Genomic DNA, 20,072 nt, shown 5'->3' on the forward strand with positions numbered 1-20,072 from the left:
CCACACGTTTCCAGCTATCATGGTTGCTAGGCAACCTGGGCAACGCGACGGAGGCTAGACCGTCCCATTTCACAAGCCTCGCACTTCCGGCCTTAGCGGTCTTTGAGTACGCGGCCCTTGGGGACCGTTGAGGCTGCGTACTTTAAGGCTGCAGACCCTGAATTGGGATACAGCCTTTGTCTCTTCCACGATGTTATTTGTCTCTCCAACAACTTAGGTTACAATTACATTAGCATGACCAATTATGCAAATTAGGCGATGACGTCATTTAGCGACTTTTAGGACAGCGAAAAGCGATTTTCCTTACTGAGGAGTTGACAACACTGCTTGAAGTTCTCCAGAGGCCAGTAGCACGTGTCATCCGTTAGCACAGAACCGCTTAGCATCATCAAGTAAGGTCACTAGTGACCCCACAGTATAGCTAAAGCCATTAGTGGTGCCACAAACATGCCCACGTTTACTATATATGAGCAGTGAACCGTGGTTCGACGGCGCAGAGACCGGAGAGGAGATTGTGGCTGAACGGCCAGGACGAGCGGACGCAGATCGCCCCGACGCATCAGCTTTCCATCCCAGGACAGACTGAGAACCTACGTCGGTCGTCAGAGGAGGACAAAACGGTGAGGGAGAGTTCTTCCAAGCATGGCAGCGGAGCCGGAGGAGAGATAGCAGCCGGCTGCAGACCGCTATGCTGCCCGACAGGGAAGTCGGACCGGACGGGACCGACAGACATTTACATGTGGACAGGATTTTTTTTTTTTTTTTTTTTTTAAACGAAAATCTCAGTGTTCAAAAACTGTGGACGTACCGCAGTTGAGACCAACACAGATGTAATAAAAGAGCTAACTTATGTTACACTTATTAAATGGGCAGAAACAAAACACCAAATGAAAGCTAACATTCCTGGATGTGTATATGTGCACCTGTTGCTAAATGAAAATATGGGAATATCTGCCATGTAAAATGCTGATGCTTTGGTTCTGCTGCTCCCCATCACCCACAAAAAAAAAAAAAAAAAAAAAAGGGAGACTTGTTTTTAATGTGTGAAAGAAGAATAGACAATAGAAGGTTAATGTGATAACAAGTTAGGAAACTATTCTTACTGGTACTCTGTATGTACAGTACTTCTGTTTGTGGTCAGTTCTTATAGTTTCTGTGTCCTAGGGTTACATTTGGAAAGAAACGTAACACAGTTTGATCATCAATCATTTTCAAACTGCCTAATGCCATACAATACATTTCTTTTAGTAAGTCTTTGTTTTCTTCATTTGGGTAGTTCAGTCTTGTATATTTGTGATATCACAGAAAGGAACCTGATTCATCAGAATTAAAACGCAGCACCTCAGAACACACAGGTCACTCACTAAAGATTTTTACTCAAGTTAAAGGATAAAAACACGTCTGTGTACTTTTTAAAATGTTGTTATATTGCAAATATAATTTTATTATATAAAAACAAATTTTATATAATTAGTTTAATATCTTCTTTGATTAAGGTTGTTTTCAGTTAAATAACTTCTACTTAACCAAACTGTCGCTGTGTTGAATAATTAATTAAATTTAAATACTTATTTCATTTGTAAAATGGTGAACAATAAGAGTCAGTGACACTGAACATCACCCAGACTGTTCGTATCAATCAACATGATCGGATGCCCTAAAATGCTGACTCAGACACAAAAGTGTAAAAATATCTTGAAATATTCTGGACAGATTTGGGATGTTCTCATTTGCTTAAGACATGTTATGTTAACAAGTTTGTTTTTTTAAGTAAATGAGAACTGATCACTTAAGTTCCAAAAGTAACGTTTCATATTACTTCCTATAACAAAAAGCAATGTAAGTACTCTGAAATGATATTTGTAATATTTTACACCAACACTTGGCCTGTTGAGCTTCCATCTACAGAATCTTTCTCCATTAAACAAACCAAATGGACCATTTCCTGCTTTGTGATACAGTTGACAAGGAGAAACCTTTTATCTGGACATTATCCCAAGTTCATGTGTGTAAAACATGTATCTGTCTTTGCATGTGTAGCCAGCTTTGAGGCCGAATATACAAAGCTTGAAATGGTCGGAGGCGGCGGCTTTGGATCGGTTTTTGCTGGGAGAAGAAAAAGAGGTAATTCGCCAGTGAGTATAACATACATATTCTTATATCTCTTATAGCATTCCCTGCAGTAACCAAAGTACTCCTGACTGGCCTGTAGGTGGTGATCAAACACATCCACAAAGAAGATGTACAATGTGAACTAGTGGTGAGTAATTAGAACTTTTTAATAAAGATGTTTCACTTTCTTGTCTGAAAAACTCATGTACTCATTCACTTTTCTTCTTTTTAGCATTTCTGTGGGAAAACCTGCAAAGTTCCACTGAAGTTCTACCCATGACCGGGAAGTGGACCACCTCTGTAGGGAAGTCTGCCACAGTCTCCATACTGGACTGGCATGAGCTTGAGAAAAAGGTTCTTCTCATCATGACAGTCCCCTGTGTAAAGGAGGAGGTACTGAAGCTGAGTGAAGGAAGTTTTTTTTTTGTTTTTTTTTTTTAAGTTTTATACAGATTTGTGTTGTAGACTTTCCCAGAGAAGCTCCACAGAGCTTGTTTGTTTGATAGCTGCCACACTGACAGGAACCAGTTTGTTCTTCAGCTCTGCAACTGTTTGTGTTTCAGACCATCATGAAGCAGACGGTGTTTTCCATCGAGACATAACGACAGAAAATGTACTTGTTGAAACTGGCCCCCATGACTATCAAGTCAGAGTCATTGACTTTGGATGTGGCTGCTTGGCTCAAGAAGAACCATACTCCATTCTCTGGTATGACATTTGACAATGAAGAGCTCAGTTACTTGGTTTCAGTCCAAGCCTGCTCCTCACACTTTGTCTTTTCATTGCAGAAGCCAAAGCTTCCCCCCCCAGAGTTTAACCCATGGGAGATACGAGGCCCCACCACAGTCTGGCAGTTGGGCATGTTGCTATATGACATGCTGGATGGAAAGCAACAATTTACCACATCTAAGTATCTCTGCACGACGACCACTTTTAATATTGAGATGTCCCAAGGTGAGAAAATGTCACAGAAGGCCAGAGGCCAGTAACTGGAACTGAACCCAAGCACAGTACCCAGAGCAGAGGCAGAGAAAAGGTTTTAACGGAGTTTTATTGATCAACACAAGAATAATATTTGGTAGTGACAAAACTATACAGGATTTGGGTGGCATGGCAACATGGCTGGGGCAAAACTGAGAGGGTAACCGGAGCGGGAATAGTCACACTGGGAATCGAGGAAAACCAAATTAATGCTTAGCCGGAGGGGAGTTCCGGAGAAAGTATGTGTAATTATTCTTCCAGCTTAATTTGCAGGTGAGAGATGGATGTGTTGAAGGAGAGGCGGCGTAGATCCGGGTGAGTTTGATGATGCGAATATGGCTGACTGGAGTTCCTTGTGGTTCCAAGACCGAGGGACAGCAGGAGGGCGGGCAGGTGAGGCAAGGAGTGAATCCCAGGAAATAGAGGGGAAAATCCAAAGACCAAAAGGATGTGTGGTTTAAAACTGTGGAGCATCTGGGAGCACTGACACACAAAAACAACAAGGTAAGTAAAGCACCTACAATCACAAGCATGACACAAGGTCTGGTTACTGACATAGAGTAGTCAACAAACTGGCGGAGAAGAGACGTCAGCGCAGATCTTAAATCTGCCAGCCTAATTAGCTCAATCAGCTACAGGTGGTAGAGGGTGTGGTGGCCATGCCCATGGGCGGAGACCAGGGAAGTTCAGGAAACTAGTGGAAGTTTCCAGCCACCCAGACCATGACAGAAAAAGGAAAATGGTGCTAACACTGTGCAGTACTTTTTACTTACAAGTTCCAAACTATCACTGAAGTTTCTATCCCGATCGTTGTGTTTTTTTGCAGATGTGTTTGACTCAAAGTCCAAAAAAGTGAGCAACACTGGAACAAAGTCAACAGCACCCCTGGCTGCAAAATCGAAACATAAGGATTTAAAATCAGCTGATTGTTTGCACCTGTGTCCCGCTCGTCAATCCTCCCGCAGCCACTCTTCCTCTTCTGTTATTTCCCTTTTATGTATTTTTCTTTCTTTCCTTCTGTTGCTTTACTCTCTGTAAATGTATTAAATATTTAATGCATATAGTGCAGGTCTCTGGTTAGAGATACTGCAATTACTCAACAATTGTACATTAGAACATGTGTCAAAATAAAAATATTTTTACTTTACATCTTTTTTTCTTAAAGTTTATTTTTAAACTGTAGTTCTTTCTTTTCAAAAAGGAAAAAAATAGCTTTTTGTAAGATGTAACCCTAGTTTAACCCATATTTTTAACACCTGTGTGCTGAAACAAATTCAACAAGTTGTTGTTTTTTGTGGGGTTCATGATTTTGCAGCTGCCAACAATGTTCATGTACAATAAGGGTAATTATCACATAATTCATAAATATGTTACAGTAATTAATAGCTAAACTTCATTTCTTTTATTTTATGCATACAGTTTATTTTATGACGTAAACCAACAAGTGCTCCAATGCAGTGCTCCTGCTCTTTAAATATGACCCACACGGGTTTTTCCAGTCCACCATGCTGGATTTACAACCACATACCACAGAGAGCCAAGTCTCCTTCAAAGCTTTATTTAGCACTTGATTGATGAGGAACGAGGAAATCAACACAGAAATCCCTCATTCCTCATTAGGGGCACAACAAAAACCAGAGTGAATGACCATTTTAGCTTATAGTAACAGTGCTTGCTAACTAGCTATCCAGCATAAATACACTCATCAGCTATAACAGAATTAACAAATAAACAAGCACAAGTTTTATTATTTCCTTTCTTGGTCTTTTTACATCCTGTCACAGGAAGTTAAACATTATTCACTATTACTGGACCTGCTGAACTTAAAAAATTATTAATTTACAGATTTAGGCTACGTCCACACGTACACAGGTATTTTTGAAAACAGATTTTCCGGTTTTTTGTTTTTTTTTAAATCCCGTCCACACGTGCAGTTTTGAAAAAATATGTCCGTCCACATGTAAACACTAAAAACGAAATGTTGGCCAAACAGAAGCCTAGGAGGGAAAAACTGAACAAGGTTTTGAACCCTCACAAAACCTTAAGTACTTCTGAAAAGTTTTTTTCCTGGAAAGGCAGCTAACTTTGTTACTTTTCAAGTGCCTTCAATATTTCAAATGTTAATAACTAAAGACAGTATTTTGGTCTGTGTAGACTCACAACTTAGGAATGAAAAAAATGCATACAGCATACATAAATTTAAATATTTAAAAAAAGTAAATTTATTCAAAACCGATGTCGGGATTTGGGTTGTGAGAGCGGCTGTGTTGAATGTAGAAGGCACGTCCAAAGTTCACCCCAACGCCTCTGTCTTTGTAAATGGAGGGACAGTAACCGTGTGTGTATATGTGTGTTAAAACTGCAGATAGTCAGATTAACAGCAACACTATTTTGTCTCTCTCTGCCATTGTAGAAATAATCGCATGTAAACAATAACGTGGCGCACAGCGTCATGTCAAAACTGGCACACACCTTTGACGTTGCGTGACTAAATCTCCGTTTTCCTCGTCCACACATAAATGCAAAAACTGAGTTTTTCGAAAATCTCCACCCTGGCAGGAGTTTTTAAAAATCTCCGTTTTCAGTGATCAAAAACCCCCATTTACGTGTGGACAAAAGGTTTTCAAAAATACCCGGGTACGTGTGGACGTAGCCTTACATTTACAGCCTTGTGTTGACTGTATAGTTGGGATCATAACAGCCACAGTTTGTAATCAGTTGTTAAGTGTTAACCCATAGACCATCCTTCTGGGTCCAAACACCTATTGTGTTCATTAAGGTTGTTGTCTCGTTCCATTTAATCTGAAGAAGCCCTAAAAAATAGTCAGTGATCTGGCCTCTCTGCATTTTTTAATAGCAGGATTCATCTGCAGCATGTCTTAAAGCTCAGTTTTTAAAACCTTGTCCATCACCCCATGGTGTGCCAGACACCAAATATTTGAATGGGTCAGAAAAGAATCTCTCTGAGTCCAAAGAAAGATTAGAATGGGTAAATGAAGCTGAGGAGTAAGAATTTTAGATAGCACTCATCCAAACCATGCAGTAGTATATTAATGACTAACCCTGTGTTATGGATGGATCATCTCAGATGTTCTCCTAACTTTAGTTTGGTTCATTTTCAGCATATTTTACTGCCATGCAACTGCATTTGTTTCTGCCCATTGGGGACCCTCACTTTAACTTTTATTGAGGGGAAAAAAGTGGCCTTCATTGTCCAGCTTCACTGTGCTAATGCGTTCAACTCATCCTAACCATAGCACTGTAGCTGGCTACCACGTAGCAGACCATTATATACCAGCTAGCCAAACAGCAGTAATCCTAAACAATGCTGCAGTTTAGTTTTCTGTGTTCATTTATGTTCAAACTGACAGCAGAACTATACGTCTCAGTTTTCAAGAAATCCCTCGGTCAGTGATCATCTTTAGATGGAACAGCAAGCTAACTTCTAACTCTGTTAAACATAAATCCGGTTCTTCATGCATCTTCTTGCATAAGACAAAAGCAGTGAAAGAGAATTTGAAAAAAATGTGAGTACAAATGGAAATACAGCAGCTGGAACTTTAGCTAGCAACACATTGTACAACAAACTGCACACAAACAGTTTGTGTGTTTGCTGATGTTTGTTGAGTTAATAGAAACGTTGAATTAAAAAACTTTGGGAGAAAAAATGTTACTCCCTTTATGCTTTGGCAGCACTAACTGGATGCTGAAATGCCGTGACCGTAACTTACAGACAACTGCACTGTTCTGGTGATCGTTTGCCAAAAACTGATTTGTTTCTGTGTGATTTTTATGCATAATATCTTTACTTAAATGAGTAAATAGACTGAAGTAAAGAGTATTTATGAAGGGATTATATATAAAATAAAGACAAGTATCTTTTTGCCTCTGTATTTATTTATTTTTTTACTTTACTCATTGTACCAGATTACAATCAATCCTGTCCTTTTTTGGAAACTTAAACTGTGCTTATAGAACTGTGATGTTATATTTCTTACAATTTCTAGTGCTCTCTTGACCAGATCTCTCTTAAAAAACACATTTTTAATGTCAATGAGACTTTTTACCCAGTTACAGAAATTACACAGAAGAGTCATTTTGCCAACAATTGATTGCAGCTTCTACTTGGTGATGGGAATGTTACGTCTGGCTCAAAATGATTTGATATCAGTCATGAGAGATATGTTTGACCTAGGGTTGCCACTTTTATAACTACCAAATAAGGGACACTGGCATGGCAGAAGCACAATGCACAGACAGCTGGGCATAGTGTAAATATGCACTGCATGTTCATATTCTTATAATAAAAATGCAGTACAATGTTGGTATTCAGTTTAATCAGTACCTCATCTAAAGCAATACACAAAGCTGCAGTAACTGATGACAGAAATCACATGGGCATTTCCTTTGATAAATAAGGAAAAAAGAAAAAATATTCAAATACAAGCACTTGTCTGATACAATTGCGGTCATATCAGATTTGGTATTTGTAAGAGTGCCATCTGTGGCATTGTGGGTAATGGCAATATACAGGACATTTGAGGTAGAATAAGAGACGAACCTATTTTGCTCATTATATGGGATTTCCCGTACTGGAAACCCTAGTTTCATGTATTTTTGACAGATTTTAGGTCAAAAAGTCCTTTTAACAGTTTAAATTCCCACAATCATTTTTGCACATACCGGAAATCAGTTGTATTAAGTTGTATTTATTGTTCTAAGTTTGTTTTTGGCGCGTTGCTGTAAAGACAGCTTTGCCATCATAAAAAATAAAAAGTTAAATAAGAATGGAAAAATTTAAGAAAATAAGAAGCTCAAGTTCGTAGTTAAAAAAAAAAAAACTACCTAAAACAACAGTAAGCAGACTGGTCACTGGAGTGTTTCCATGTTTTGTACAGATATATAAGAACACTACGGAAGCGTAGAGCTGCCACCCAGGCAAAAGAAAAATAGAAGTATATCACGTTATAACGTGAAAAGTTTATTGTTCTAACAAGATACTTTTCATGTTTGTACAACATAATATCACGTTATTACAATATGCATAATTATCACGTTCGTACAATATTGCTTCCGTAGAACACAGAAACATGCAGTGTAGTTTTTAATAGCGATGTACAAATGTACAGTAAGTCCGTCCTCTCCATGATCTCCACCCCTAGAGGTCACAATACACCAGATATCTCCTTGACAACAGGCGAAAAGCAGCTCCATTCTCTCACATCATCACATCAGCTCTCACATCGTAATTTCTCATCTCTCCTGCCGATGTTTGAATTCACGGCCTCCGCTCGTGATTTAAAGCTGCAGTTAAACTGGTGTGGGGCTCTGTGACTGATGAGACTACCAAAGGAAGAGGCTCTTTCCACACCTTGATGTTTACCTTTCCTGTCAGCTTGTTTCCACAAAAGCTGGGAGGACCCTGACTGTTTGGGTCAGAGGGGCTGCAGCTGGAGGGAGGGCTTCATTCTCACCTCAACACCTCCCACTTGGGTGGGGATGAAGGAGAGAGGAGACACCGAACAGCTGTACCTACCTGTCTCTGCTTTTCACACCAACACATTCCTATTTTACAGCACAGTCAAATTACCATTCAATACACTTCAAAAAGCAACTCTAAAAGAACTGCAAATTTTCCCTTACATGGTCTATTTAGCGGCACGTCTGAGATGAGAGTTTTGTCCAGTAATACATTTAGCTGAAGGTTTTCACATTCATGTAAAATAAGCGCTGAAAGCTGCATGATCTATGGTGGTCCTGAGAGGACAAACTCACTGTAACGTAGGGGAAAAACACAATGGAAGTTAAATAAAAGACAACAGATGTAAAAAAAAAAAAAAAAAAAAAATAACAAAAACACAAAGTGTATTTGGGGGGCACAACAATGTTACATAACAGCTTCGGAAGTGATAGGAACCAAAACATGCCAAAGATTGATTAGTCGATTACTGTTAGCTTGTCACTTCCACATGTGATATTTTCACGTTATTGTCTCCCCAAGAACACTTTGGTTGTGTTTTGTGAGTTTTCATTCATTTTTTGTAATTTTGTTTTATTAAACTTCTGTTTTGTTTTGTGTGCTTTTGCAGCTTTTTTCTATTTGTTGATGTTTTCCTAAATTTGTTAAGTAGTGATTCATACATAGCACCATACAAATCAATACTTTCAATATGAATATTGGTTAATTCAATGGAAAAAAATAATCACTGAAACCATCCTGATCAGAATCCTTCATTAATCCAAGAGTGATTATAATATTAAATAATACAATATATTACAAAATTGCTCTAGCAAATACAAATACCTCTAATATATCCCAATACAGTATGATACACAAAACTGAATATTGACAAAGTTGAAATTGAGGTATTCTTTTTATCATACTGACTTTGCTATTTTCTCTGTAAAGGATGTGCAGATATTACGGCTAACAAACAATGACACCTTGGGGACCAAAAACCAAGAGAAAAGCAAAGTGAAAACTGAACAACTGATTTTGTTTTTCATCCATGCATCCATTCTCTTCTGCTTATCCAGTTCAGGGTCACAGGGGGGCTGGAGCTGTTATAGAGTAAGAAAAGTGGGGTACATCCTGGACAGGTCACCAGTCTGTTGCATAGCTAAGACATAGAGACAGATAACCATTCATACTATCACTAACACCTATGGGAATCACCGATTAACCTAACCCCACTAACTGCATGTCTTTGGACTGTGGGAAGAAGCCAGCGTACCTGGAGAGAGCCCAGACATGGGGCAGATGGTGGATTCAAACCCAGGACCTTCTTGTTCTGAGGCAAGAGTGCTAAGAGGTAATTTCCTTTTTTAAAATGTTGTGTTATTATTGCCTGAAATGACCAAAAAGCGCAAATTTTTACCCCAGATGACACAGCCGCACATGCCTTCCACATAACCTGACGTCCACCTCCTGAGAAATGTAACTACTCATCAGGTCAACGTTTAGGGTTAAGAGGGGCGTCCGGTCTAAATCTAAATCACTCATAACCTTGTGCATGTCCTCATTCACTACATCCTTCTCCTCCTGCCTTCATCTTTAACATCCTTTGTCCCATTTATTCACTATCCTTTCTCTGCATTTGTCCAAAGTATCTCAGGCTATGTCCACACTAATGCGTTTTCGTTTGAAAACGCATCGTTTTCTCTCCGTTTTGGCCCCCCGTCCACACTTTCCTCAAGGAAAAACGCTGCGTTTTGAAAACGCTCTCGAAAACGCATACATTTCAAAACGCAGCTGTCCCGTCGCAGTGTGGACACACGAAAACGCAGACTTTCTAAAACGATGACGTATTTTAGTCATGTGATGCAGTCATGTGACCAAATAAACAAAGATAGCGGAGGGCATTATACAGCGGTTGTTTTGATTGCTCTCAATTTTGACTGCCCGAAAAAAGATGAATATCAGTTTGTACATGCTCCAGATAGCTTTTCTTCAAATTCTTTAATTCTCACTCGCTTTTGCGCATGCGCAGGACTGGAACGTAAGCGTTTTCATCCGTTTCAGTGTGGACGCACGACTCTGTGAAAACGACTGAAAACGCTAGTGTGGACGCGGAGCGTTTTCAGATGAAAACCCTGTTTTCAAATCTATCCGGGCTAGTGTGGACGTAGCCTCAGTCTCACCTCTTTAACTTTGTCTTCAAACACCTTGACCTGATCTGTCTCTCTGATGATTAACTCCATGTCGATTCTGGTCACTGCAAATGAAAATCTCAGCTTCAGAAGGTTCAGATAACATCTTGTAAAAATGACCTATGGGGTGTTTCTCGGGGAGGACATAGTCTAGTGTTTGACAGTCAGAGCTCATACTCTTTCTTGGAAAGTAACTAAACAATACTAAATGTACTTACCACAAACCTAAAGAGTATACTTTCCTTTTTTCGGGTGGTTGACCAGGTATCTCCTGCTGCTCTGGAAACAAAGAGCTCAAGCCGGTTTGAATGTTGTGCTTCATCAGTCGGCAAACAATAGGTCAGGATGGAAAAACAGAAGAGGTGAAAGGAGGAGGGAAAGCATTCAGGAGAAAAGCAGCAGGAGGTTTCTGGGGGATAAAAGCCGGGAGGGGGTGCTGGGTTGAGATGTCAGAATCCCTGTGAAGGTGCACTGCCCCACTCCTGATTAGACTGCTAATAGTTAACTATTGTAAAGGTGTTACGCTATAACAAGTGATAATGTGTAGGAGTTAATGTTTAGAAATTTAAAACTTAAAATGCAAAATATTTCGAGGGCATTCAAAGTCTTTTGTTTCAACACAGAACATTTCAAAAACTATCAAACCAAAACATAAAGAGCATCCATTGTATATTTGTGTTATAGTAAAAGTCCTCATTAACTCCGTGTCCCCTGCAGGCTCTCTCCCTGTTATCTCCCATCAGATATGCTTGCTTCCTCTATTCTATTCAAAATGAGTCACTTATTAGCAGTACATTGTTTTCCGCAGTGACCCTTTAACCCATTACTGATTTGACAGCCAAGCTATTAAATCAAACAACTATGCTTTGAAATGCAAAAGCAATGACCGGAGCAGACATGCGCAAACACAGTCCTGTCAACCCCAAAAGGACACTGTTTTGGGGTTTTTTTTTCAGCTCTGATCAGCAGGTGAGCGAGATCAACTATTTTTGATATTTTGTTCCAGTAACTCTTACTTGTGGGCTTCAGTGAGGGGTTGTGCCCCGGGGCTGCCACTGAACAAGCTGTTGAGATCAAATGTGTGACCCTGGCTATGTTACCTTTGTATACTTCAATAAAGGCTCCTTTGTAATTGCAGGTATAGACTTTGCTTTTCTTTTTTTGATCATCTTATTTCAAAACGTACCCAATCCTAGCACATTTGTTACGGACACTATAACATGGGGGTGTCAAACATAAGCAAAGTCTCCAATCCATTCCTACTGGACGGCTTGGGAAATGTGAAGGGGAGTTTTGGACTCATAAGTGTATTTTCATAACTTTTGCAGCGTTTTCTACTGAAAGACCTCCCCCATGGCTGTTGATACTATCTCAAACTCATTTATATATTAACAATTAAATGACAAATTAAATGAAGGATAATCTGAGCAAAGAGCTAAGTGCCAAAAAGGGACGTTTCAGTGGTCCGGCCCACTTAACTTCAAAGTGGACTTAATGTGGCCTACAATGTAAAATGAGTTTGACATCCCTGCTGTAGCATTTTAGAGCACCTCATACTCTAATTTCTGTATAGCCAGTGAAAAAATGTTGTAATTAATGACATCCATGGATCTTCACAAAACTGTATCCATGTCTTCAGGCAGCATAGGTTCTCACTCTTTGTGTGAACTAGTATTATTAAAAACGGTGAAGAGATGCAGACATGTTTGTCCTGAATTGTTAAGATTCACTATTGCATGTAATGTATGTCATGCTATACAGTCAGTTGGCGTACTGAGCTTTTGCAAACACGTGTCTTTTAACCATGTGGCGTTAGCTTGTCCCCTATTTTGAATGTGTGACCATCACTGTAAGATAAAGTGAATAAGGCCTGAGTCACATAGGCCTACAGACATGTCAGGAACCAGCTGGTAACCACCTGTTGCTAGGGGAAAACGTGTATTCCCCAAACAGCAAAAATGTCCTCGTGATTGCTTTGGTTTGGCTAACATTGTGCTTTAATGCTAGTTTAAATAAAAGTGATGGACTTATTAAAAAAAAAAACGGTGACGGCTCCTCTCTGAGCTCCAGTTAAATTGTAAACAGGAACTGGAAATTAAGACCCTTTTCCTTCAGAGTAAAAGTTGGGGCTTTTCATACATGTTAGCTACAGCACAGATTTTACATTGAAGGCGAATCTTCTCCATTTCTGGTTTGTTTTTGCACATTTTACTATCATTCAGCTAGTGGTTAGTGATTATTTGCAGGCTACCATGGCAATCTGCTAGCAACTTTGCTATCTGATCCAATATGGTGGGTTAACTCTTGAGAACTGTGCACTTGATGTCACATGAGAAACCTCAATATAGCAGCATTCAAGCAGCACGAGACCTTCCCAGCTGCTAACTCCAGGACATCTTTGATTGTATTTTTGTCCTTATGTGGAGTTTGCATTAAATTCTGCCTCATGCTGGGGGCTCACTGTTGGCTCCGTGGTTGACTTTGTGGGTGATTTACCCTTTAAATTTGTAGTGGTTCAATCCAGTGCCTATTTGGGCTCTGCTTCAACCAGTTAGCGAGTACCCTCCCCTTAAATGCCGACTGGTTAGCCTGTTTATGTGTGATTGGTTCATTTGATTTTTTTTTTTCTGTAGTATACTTTTTTATTTAAACACTAACTGTTTGGTATTTTGTAATGGTCCAGATGAAGGCCACAAACTGAAGCACGTTAGTCTGCTAATAAAGTTGTTCCTTAGTTTTCCATGAAAACAAGAAAAATTTGGCACTTTTTTTGAGAGGAAAACATGTAAAACATCTTCTTGGAGATGTGTCTCTTAGTTAGAAATTGAAATAGCGGCAAACAGAATCTCACCAAGTGAGAGAGGTTTCAGGGTCATGTTTGACGTGAGGCTTTTGCTCTGATTAATCAGTGGTCTGTTGATATGCATGGATATTCATTTCTGTAAATTAAATAAGCTGATGTATTCCTTCGACCATCCCCGCTGTATTCCTTCCAACTGTTTGAACAGCTGGGCTTTCTTTATCACTGCTGTGGACCTACCGCTGATTCTTCCTGCTGGGAGGGGTAAGTGAGGTGAATAAGTTAAGGTGGGGGGTCCCGAGGTTGGAAGCACGCAGCAGGAAGGAGGGCTGTGACTAGTGCCTTGTTTGGCTGAACTCAGTCGAGGATAAGGCATCACCAAGAGATTTACACTACTCTGGTTAATGATGAACACTGGAGCACAAGTACTTAGTATATATTAGTGAAAAGAAAAATAACACCTTTTTTTTCACAGGACACACTCACAGTCACCAGGACAGAGATCCACTGTGGACTACAGGGGTCACGTAAGGATTCAGGCCCTGGCCTTTCACAACATGTGGTTCAAAGAAATCCTGCAAGAATCGTTTTTTCTTGTTATTTATGAGTAATGGCACAGTCATTGTAATCATTCTATGAAAGTTTTTCCATTCAGCCAATGAAATCAATGGTAATTGTCATGTTGTGCAGAAGATTTGAAGTTAGCAGAATAACTGAGATTATTCAACTTGATCTTGTTCTCTGTACTTTCAACAAGAAACTTAGAAGACAAAAGCACAAGAAGCCTAAGCTGACCAGTCACTGGTCCATAGTCCTTGCAGTAATAACTTAGATTAGAACTTAGATGACTTTGGACGTGCTTAAATAACACTTTAAACAAACATCAGAAGCATATGCATTCTCGTGTTTCTTCTTACTTGTCAAAATAATGGCGCACACACACTCATTAGAGTGAGCCGTCTTGAGGCGCTCACTGTTAACATCTCCAAAGATGCACTATTACACTATTACTCCGGTTCTGAAATGCCCTTCTGAGTTTTTCCAGTATTTCACAGTACCTGGCAGCATGTATTGTGTTCCCAACAGGCAGAAAGTCAACCAACAATACCCCCTTTTGATCCCAAAACACAGTTGCGCACTGTGCGTAAGCATTCTCCAAGACACCGCCCGTCCACACGTCGCCCATCAAACTGTCGCTCTCCTGCAAAACTTTGGTTGGAACTTCATCACCCACCCACCCTACGGTCCGGACTTCGCACCCAGTGACTATGACCTGTTCCCAAAGTTAAACGAACATTTATCCGGAAGGCAATTATGCAGTGGCAGAGAGTGGGTATGACATGGGCATTGTAAAACTGCCTCAGCGTCTACAAAAATACATCGACCGAAATGGCGATTATGTAGACAAACAGATAAGTCTTCAAGCTTTAAAATGATGTAAATATTGTGGAAAATAAATGGTTTGTTTTTTCTAAAACGGAGACCTTACTTTGGGGATTTCCCTCGTATCTTTAGCAAGGAAATATTTTTATAACTACTTTTTTCTGACAAATACCCATTCACTGCTCCTTGTTCGATATGTTTATCCATGTGAATTAACATTTTAGAAATGCATATTCGCTCATTAAATGGAGAACCAGAGTATGATGTGAAGTAAATGTCAGTGAAGGAAAGTGCGAAAGGTTGATTGGGAAGTTAAATTGGATATTGAGCTGACTGAGCTGTGTGCATCTCGGTCAGTGTGTCTGAGAGCAGGATTATTGGATGATAGGCGTGCCTGTCTAATAAGAGCTAGCAAATACGGGACAATTGGGTTACAAATGAGCAACAATTCTACCTCAGGGTGAAAGATAATTACAATCAATACTAACCTCACACTAAATTCCTATATCGTCTGACCTTGAACCTGACGTATATGCTATGGGTGTTTGTTTGTTTTTCACAGCTGAATAACTGGTATTGATATTGTTAATTATTTCCATATTAAAAGTGAAATTTCCCTTCACACTGGTGTCAAGGGCAAGATAGTGAAAATAGGTACGATTCATATGATAAGAAAGCTGCTCAAAGGCGAAACTGTTGCTTGGTTTTCAGGCAGTGTTTGTATGTGTGTTTTTTTGCTGGGGGTGGAATTATGAGGTGAAAGGACACATATTGACAAATCATATGGCCATCAGTCTGGGCCAGCGTACTCCATGCCAAAGTCAATCGTCCCATTAATTATAAGAGGCAGGCATCCTGACCGAGCGCCGCACACTGCCTCGTTTATTCCTGCTGACCTGTTCGCACAGCAGACATTTTGTTTCGGGCTCGGAGATTTGTAATTGGTGGAGGCCACACAGCGCAGACCTTAACACGGTCCACTTTGGAGCCTCTCAGCCACCCGTCAACATCAACCTCACACAGGCTCGGCCCTGACAACACACGCACTGTTTTAATGCTTGAAAGATCCTGTGTTAGGTACAGAGAGCACAAATATGGCTTGACACCTGGAATGAGACTTGATGCGGCACGATCCAGGGAACATCTCCTGCACCAGTGTAGCATTAAAAATACACAACTAATCGCCATGGAGGAGCATTGATACCCTCAGCATCACCCCACCACCAAAAAAAAAGGTCTCGATTGTCCAAAAGAGCGTTTTGTCTTCATTAACAGTCAGACCACCACATGATTTAACCCGCAGAACTTCAGGTTCATTTAAAAAAATAAAAGACAGACTGTTGTAATATTAATAAAAAGCATCAGAAAGTTTACAACCGAGCTACAAATCAAACCAGATTTCTGACTTGCTGACAAAGAAATGAGCACATGAGAATTCCCAAAAGTCTCATTAACCAGATTCCATGACACAACTTTCTTTGGGCTTCATTTGTGAAAGTGATGTGGTAGCAGATGATGCTGGTTGGATTAAACCAAAACAAGTCTTAACATAATACTGACATTGTCTTCAATAAATGATGATGAAAAAGTGTGAGTAGTTGTTTAGTTACACAATTGGCAGAGACAAAGAAACATTATCAGTCATGTAGTTATGTGTTTCTTGTAATTTCAGTCCAGTTAGTCCCATTTTAGCTTCTGTTTGGGTCAATACGTTCTTTTTAGCCTTTAAATCCCACCCCACGAGCTGTTAATTTAGCATGTTTGCCATTTAATTTTGTTTGAACTTTACATAGCTGTAAATGTCAATGAGAGCTGTGACTCTCAGCAAAATCAGTAAAGGTTCTGTCCCATTCTTTGTACTGAAACGGCCCAGGTGAGTATTCCTGAAATGATATAAAAGGGATCCCACGTTACATGAGAAAACTATTTCATTTCAGGAAATGTCAAATAGCATGAAGCATAAACCCACCATACAGTGTAAGGCAATGTATTGCTTTAGAAATTTGATGCTCCCTATTAATCATCCCCCAAATTATCTATTCAGTCATTTTTTAGCCAGCATTCAGTGAATGCTCACATCAGGCTGTCAGTTCAGTCAGACGATGCTTGTACTAAGTGGTCTTTGGCATTTGTGCCTTGACTGAAAGGCCACATCAGTTGTTATCAGCTGTTATTGTTATAATATTGTTGACCGAGAGCAAAGAGTCCTTTAGTAAAGAGCAAATAACCTCTGCAGTGTAAGAGGGCCAAACGGTGGAGGCATCTTGTTTGGGAGGCACTGTGTTGAAGACTTTTTTACCCAGCTTTCAGACTGGTTTGTGTTTTACTTTAGCAACACACTATGCCACATATAACCTAAACTATAGTTTGGGTTCAAGTGCACCTTTTCACACCTTTAACCCCGTGAATGAAAAATGACTCTTAACCAGGATGTTTAAACAACATGCCAAGGACTACTTTACAAGAGCCATATGTTATGAGTCGTTAGTGACAGACCTGTTTTACGTTGTCTAAACCCTACCTCAAAACAGAAACCTCCATTAAAGCTTCATAATATTATATTTAGTGGTAAATGAGGTAAAGAGAAGGATGTTCTCAACCCATTTAATCCCACCGTTTTAACCCCTGATTACATGAACCAGATTAAACATATTGTGTATAAGGGAAGTCTAAGGAGTAAAATGCATGCACTTATTTTGCAGGGAAAAATTTGGGATTAAATGGGTTAATATAGCTCTAAAGCAGTCCCACTCCACACCATAAAAACCTTCTGTTTGTAAAGGACAACCAGTCAGAAATTCTTAAAAGCATTATGACATGTTTGCATTCCTTAATCTTGGCTCCTCTACCAGGAAACACTAATATTGCAGACACACTCACACGCCATTGGATTCATCAGGGAAACTCATTCTGTAGTAAGTATACTTCCACATGCAGACCGGTCTAGCTGGGTGTCGAACCTCCTCTACCTCCAGAGCCAGAGGAACCCAGAGTCATTGAGTACAGTGAGCTCATTGTCATGTTCCAGAGCCGGTTTGAGCTTTGCGACATGGTGCGTTATCCTGCTGAAAGCAGTCGTCAGTACATGGGTACACTGTGGTCATAAAGGAATGGACATGGTCAAAAACAGCACTCAGGTCGGCTGTGGGATTTAAATATTTTTCACTTTGTACTAAGAGGGCCAAAGTGTGCCAAGAAAACATCCCACACATCATTACACCACAGACAGGATGGTGTTGTTTACACCAAATTCTGACCCTATCATCTGAATGTCACAACAGGAATCAGACTCATCAGACCAGGGAACGCTTTTTTTCCAATCTTCTAACAGGAGTGCGGTCTTCTGCTGCTGTAGCCCATCTGCTTCAAGGTTAAACATGCATGTGTTATTCAATGATGCTGTTCTGTAACAAGTGGTCTGGCCATTCTCTTCTGACTTTAACAAACCATTTTTGCCCGGAAAACTGACGTTCATTTCTTTTTGGACCATTTTCTGCAAACCCTACAGATGCTTGTGTGTGAAACTCCCAACAGATCAGCAGTTTCTGAAATACTTTATCACTTAACTCACCTTTCTTTGCCATTCTGATGCTCATTTTGAACCTCAGCAGGTCGTCTTGACCATGTCTGCATGACTGAAAGCAGTGAGTTACTGGCATATGATTGGCTGATTAGATATTTGTGTTAACAAGCAGGTGAAGAGGTGTACCTAATGAAATGACTGGTTAGTGTATTACGTAATGAAGATGCCACAGTTTACCCAAAATATTCCCAGATGATTTTCTTCGTCTTCTTTTGGGAAAAAAGAAAGAAAAAAAAACTGATGAGTTCGCACAATTCTACTCATTTATTTAGGAAATAATCTTAAAGTTTGGCTGCGTGTTCAGCCAAACCTTTCCTAGCGCTCCACTCCTCTGCTGTATGTTGTTCCTGGCAGAGAGTGATACCTGGAGCTGAGCATGCTGGGAAAGCATTTTTCAGTGCCATTGCTATTCTGAGTATAATGTCTGGCGGCGAGCCATGCACAGCATTAGCAGCTCCACGAGCTCGCTGCCAACATCTGTAGGTGCTTCACACAGACTCTGCAGAGACTGACGAACCGTTTTTTTCTTTTTAGGTCCACATACCTCCAAACTTTCTGGGGCCGGGGGTTGGGTGGAGGAGGGGATGCAGAGAGGGGTACAGGAGGTGTTTCACAGCCAGAAAAACATCTATCATGCAGGCGCCGCTGTGACCAAACAAATCAGCGGCGGCTAGAAAATATGATTTCACCAGGGGAGGAATGTGGGAGCTGAGACGCTTCAAGGCTGGCGCACACTGTATGGCTGTGTGAGAACGACGGCAGGATGGGATGAGTAGGTTCTGCGGGGCTGCAGCTGGTGAGGGCTCACGTTAAAGGACATCTGAGTGCTCAGGGGGTCTGGGCTGAACATTTGCAGTTGTGCTTTTTGATTTTAGGCTGTTCAAAACTTTCAAGAAAAGAAAAAAAAAAAAGCTAAAGTGGGAGAAATTACCCCAAGTTACTGTTACATACTCAGCAAAGATTTTCTCCTTAGGTTCAAGATTAAGCGACTTGTTAAGCTCGGAGGGAGGTGCTGCTGTTGTTGTTGCTGTCCGGTGTTGGTTTCCTGCTTGAGACTTCAAGCAGATGAAGCCATGAGGAAGCAATCAGCCCATCGATGAGTGGGCCTGTTGGGATGTCTGAACCCCTCCTCCGCTCTCCAAAATCCTCCAGGAGTTTGCTGAAATCCAATCAGTCACTACAAGCAGGATAAATACTCAGACATGCCATTCCTGTCCTGCATTCCTGCTAAGTTTACAGTTGTTTTCCCCCAACTGGCAAATCAGTATACTGAGCTAGTGAAGAACAGCATGTTCCCTGAAAAAAGAAGTGAGTTATTATCCGTAGTTTTGATCTGTTGAGTCTATTGGCACATTTATCGTTATTCAGCTCCAGTAAAGATTCAATTTTATTACATTTCTGCCAGTTCATCATGCCACATGGCTTTTACATCAAATTTGACATCAAACAGAAAAACTTTTCATCTGTTCAAATGAAAAACAAACTTATCTTTACACAAATAGTTTAGATTGATGCTGCCGCAAACAACAACTGCAGAAATTCAGTTTTCATTATTTTAACCAC

General features: G+C 40.2%; 1 long non-coding RNA gene across 3 annotated transcripts; it reads left to right on the top strand.

The window, feature by feature from the left end:
- The first annotated feature begins 278 nt into the window (after nucleotides 1-278).
- Nucleotides 279-4,056, top strand: LOC116323206. Of its 3 annotated transcripts, XR_005608836.1 has the most exons (8): nucleotides 279-620; nucleotides 2,041-2,135; nucleotides 2,213-2,260; nucleotides 2,345-2,505; nucleotides 2,676-2,820; nucleotides 2,901-3,148; nucleotides 3,355-3,597; nucleotides 3,920-4,056. It is a non-coding gene; the product is annotated as an uncharacterized LOC116323206 (long non-coding RNA). The 3 variants fall into 3 exon arrangements; XR_005608835.1 differs by having other exon boundaries at nucleotides 2,901-3,597; XR_004199690.2 differs by having other exon boundaries at nucleotides 2,041-2,124; nucleotides 2,901-3,597.
- The last annotated feature ends 16,016 nt before the right edge of the window (nucleotides 4,057-20,072 follow it).

This window comes from Oreochromis aureus, linkage group 17, assembly GCF_013358895.1.
Source record: "Oreochromis aureus strain Israel breed Guangdong linkage group 17, ZZ_aureus, whole genome shotgun sequence".
Taxonomy (NCBI): Eukaryota; Metazoa; Chordata; class Actinopteri; order Cichliformes; family Cichlidae; genus Oreochromis; species Oreochromis aureus.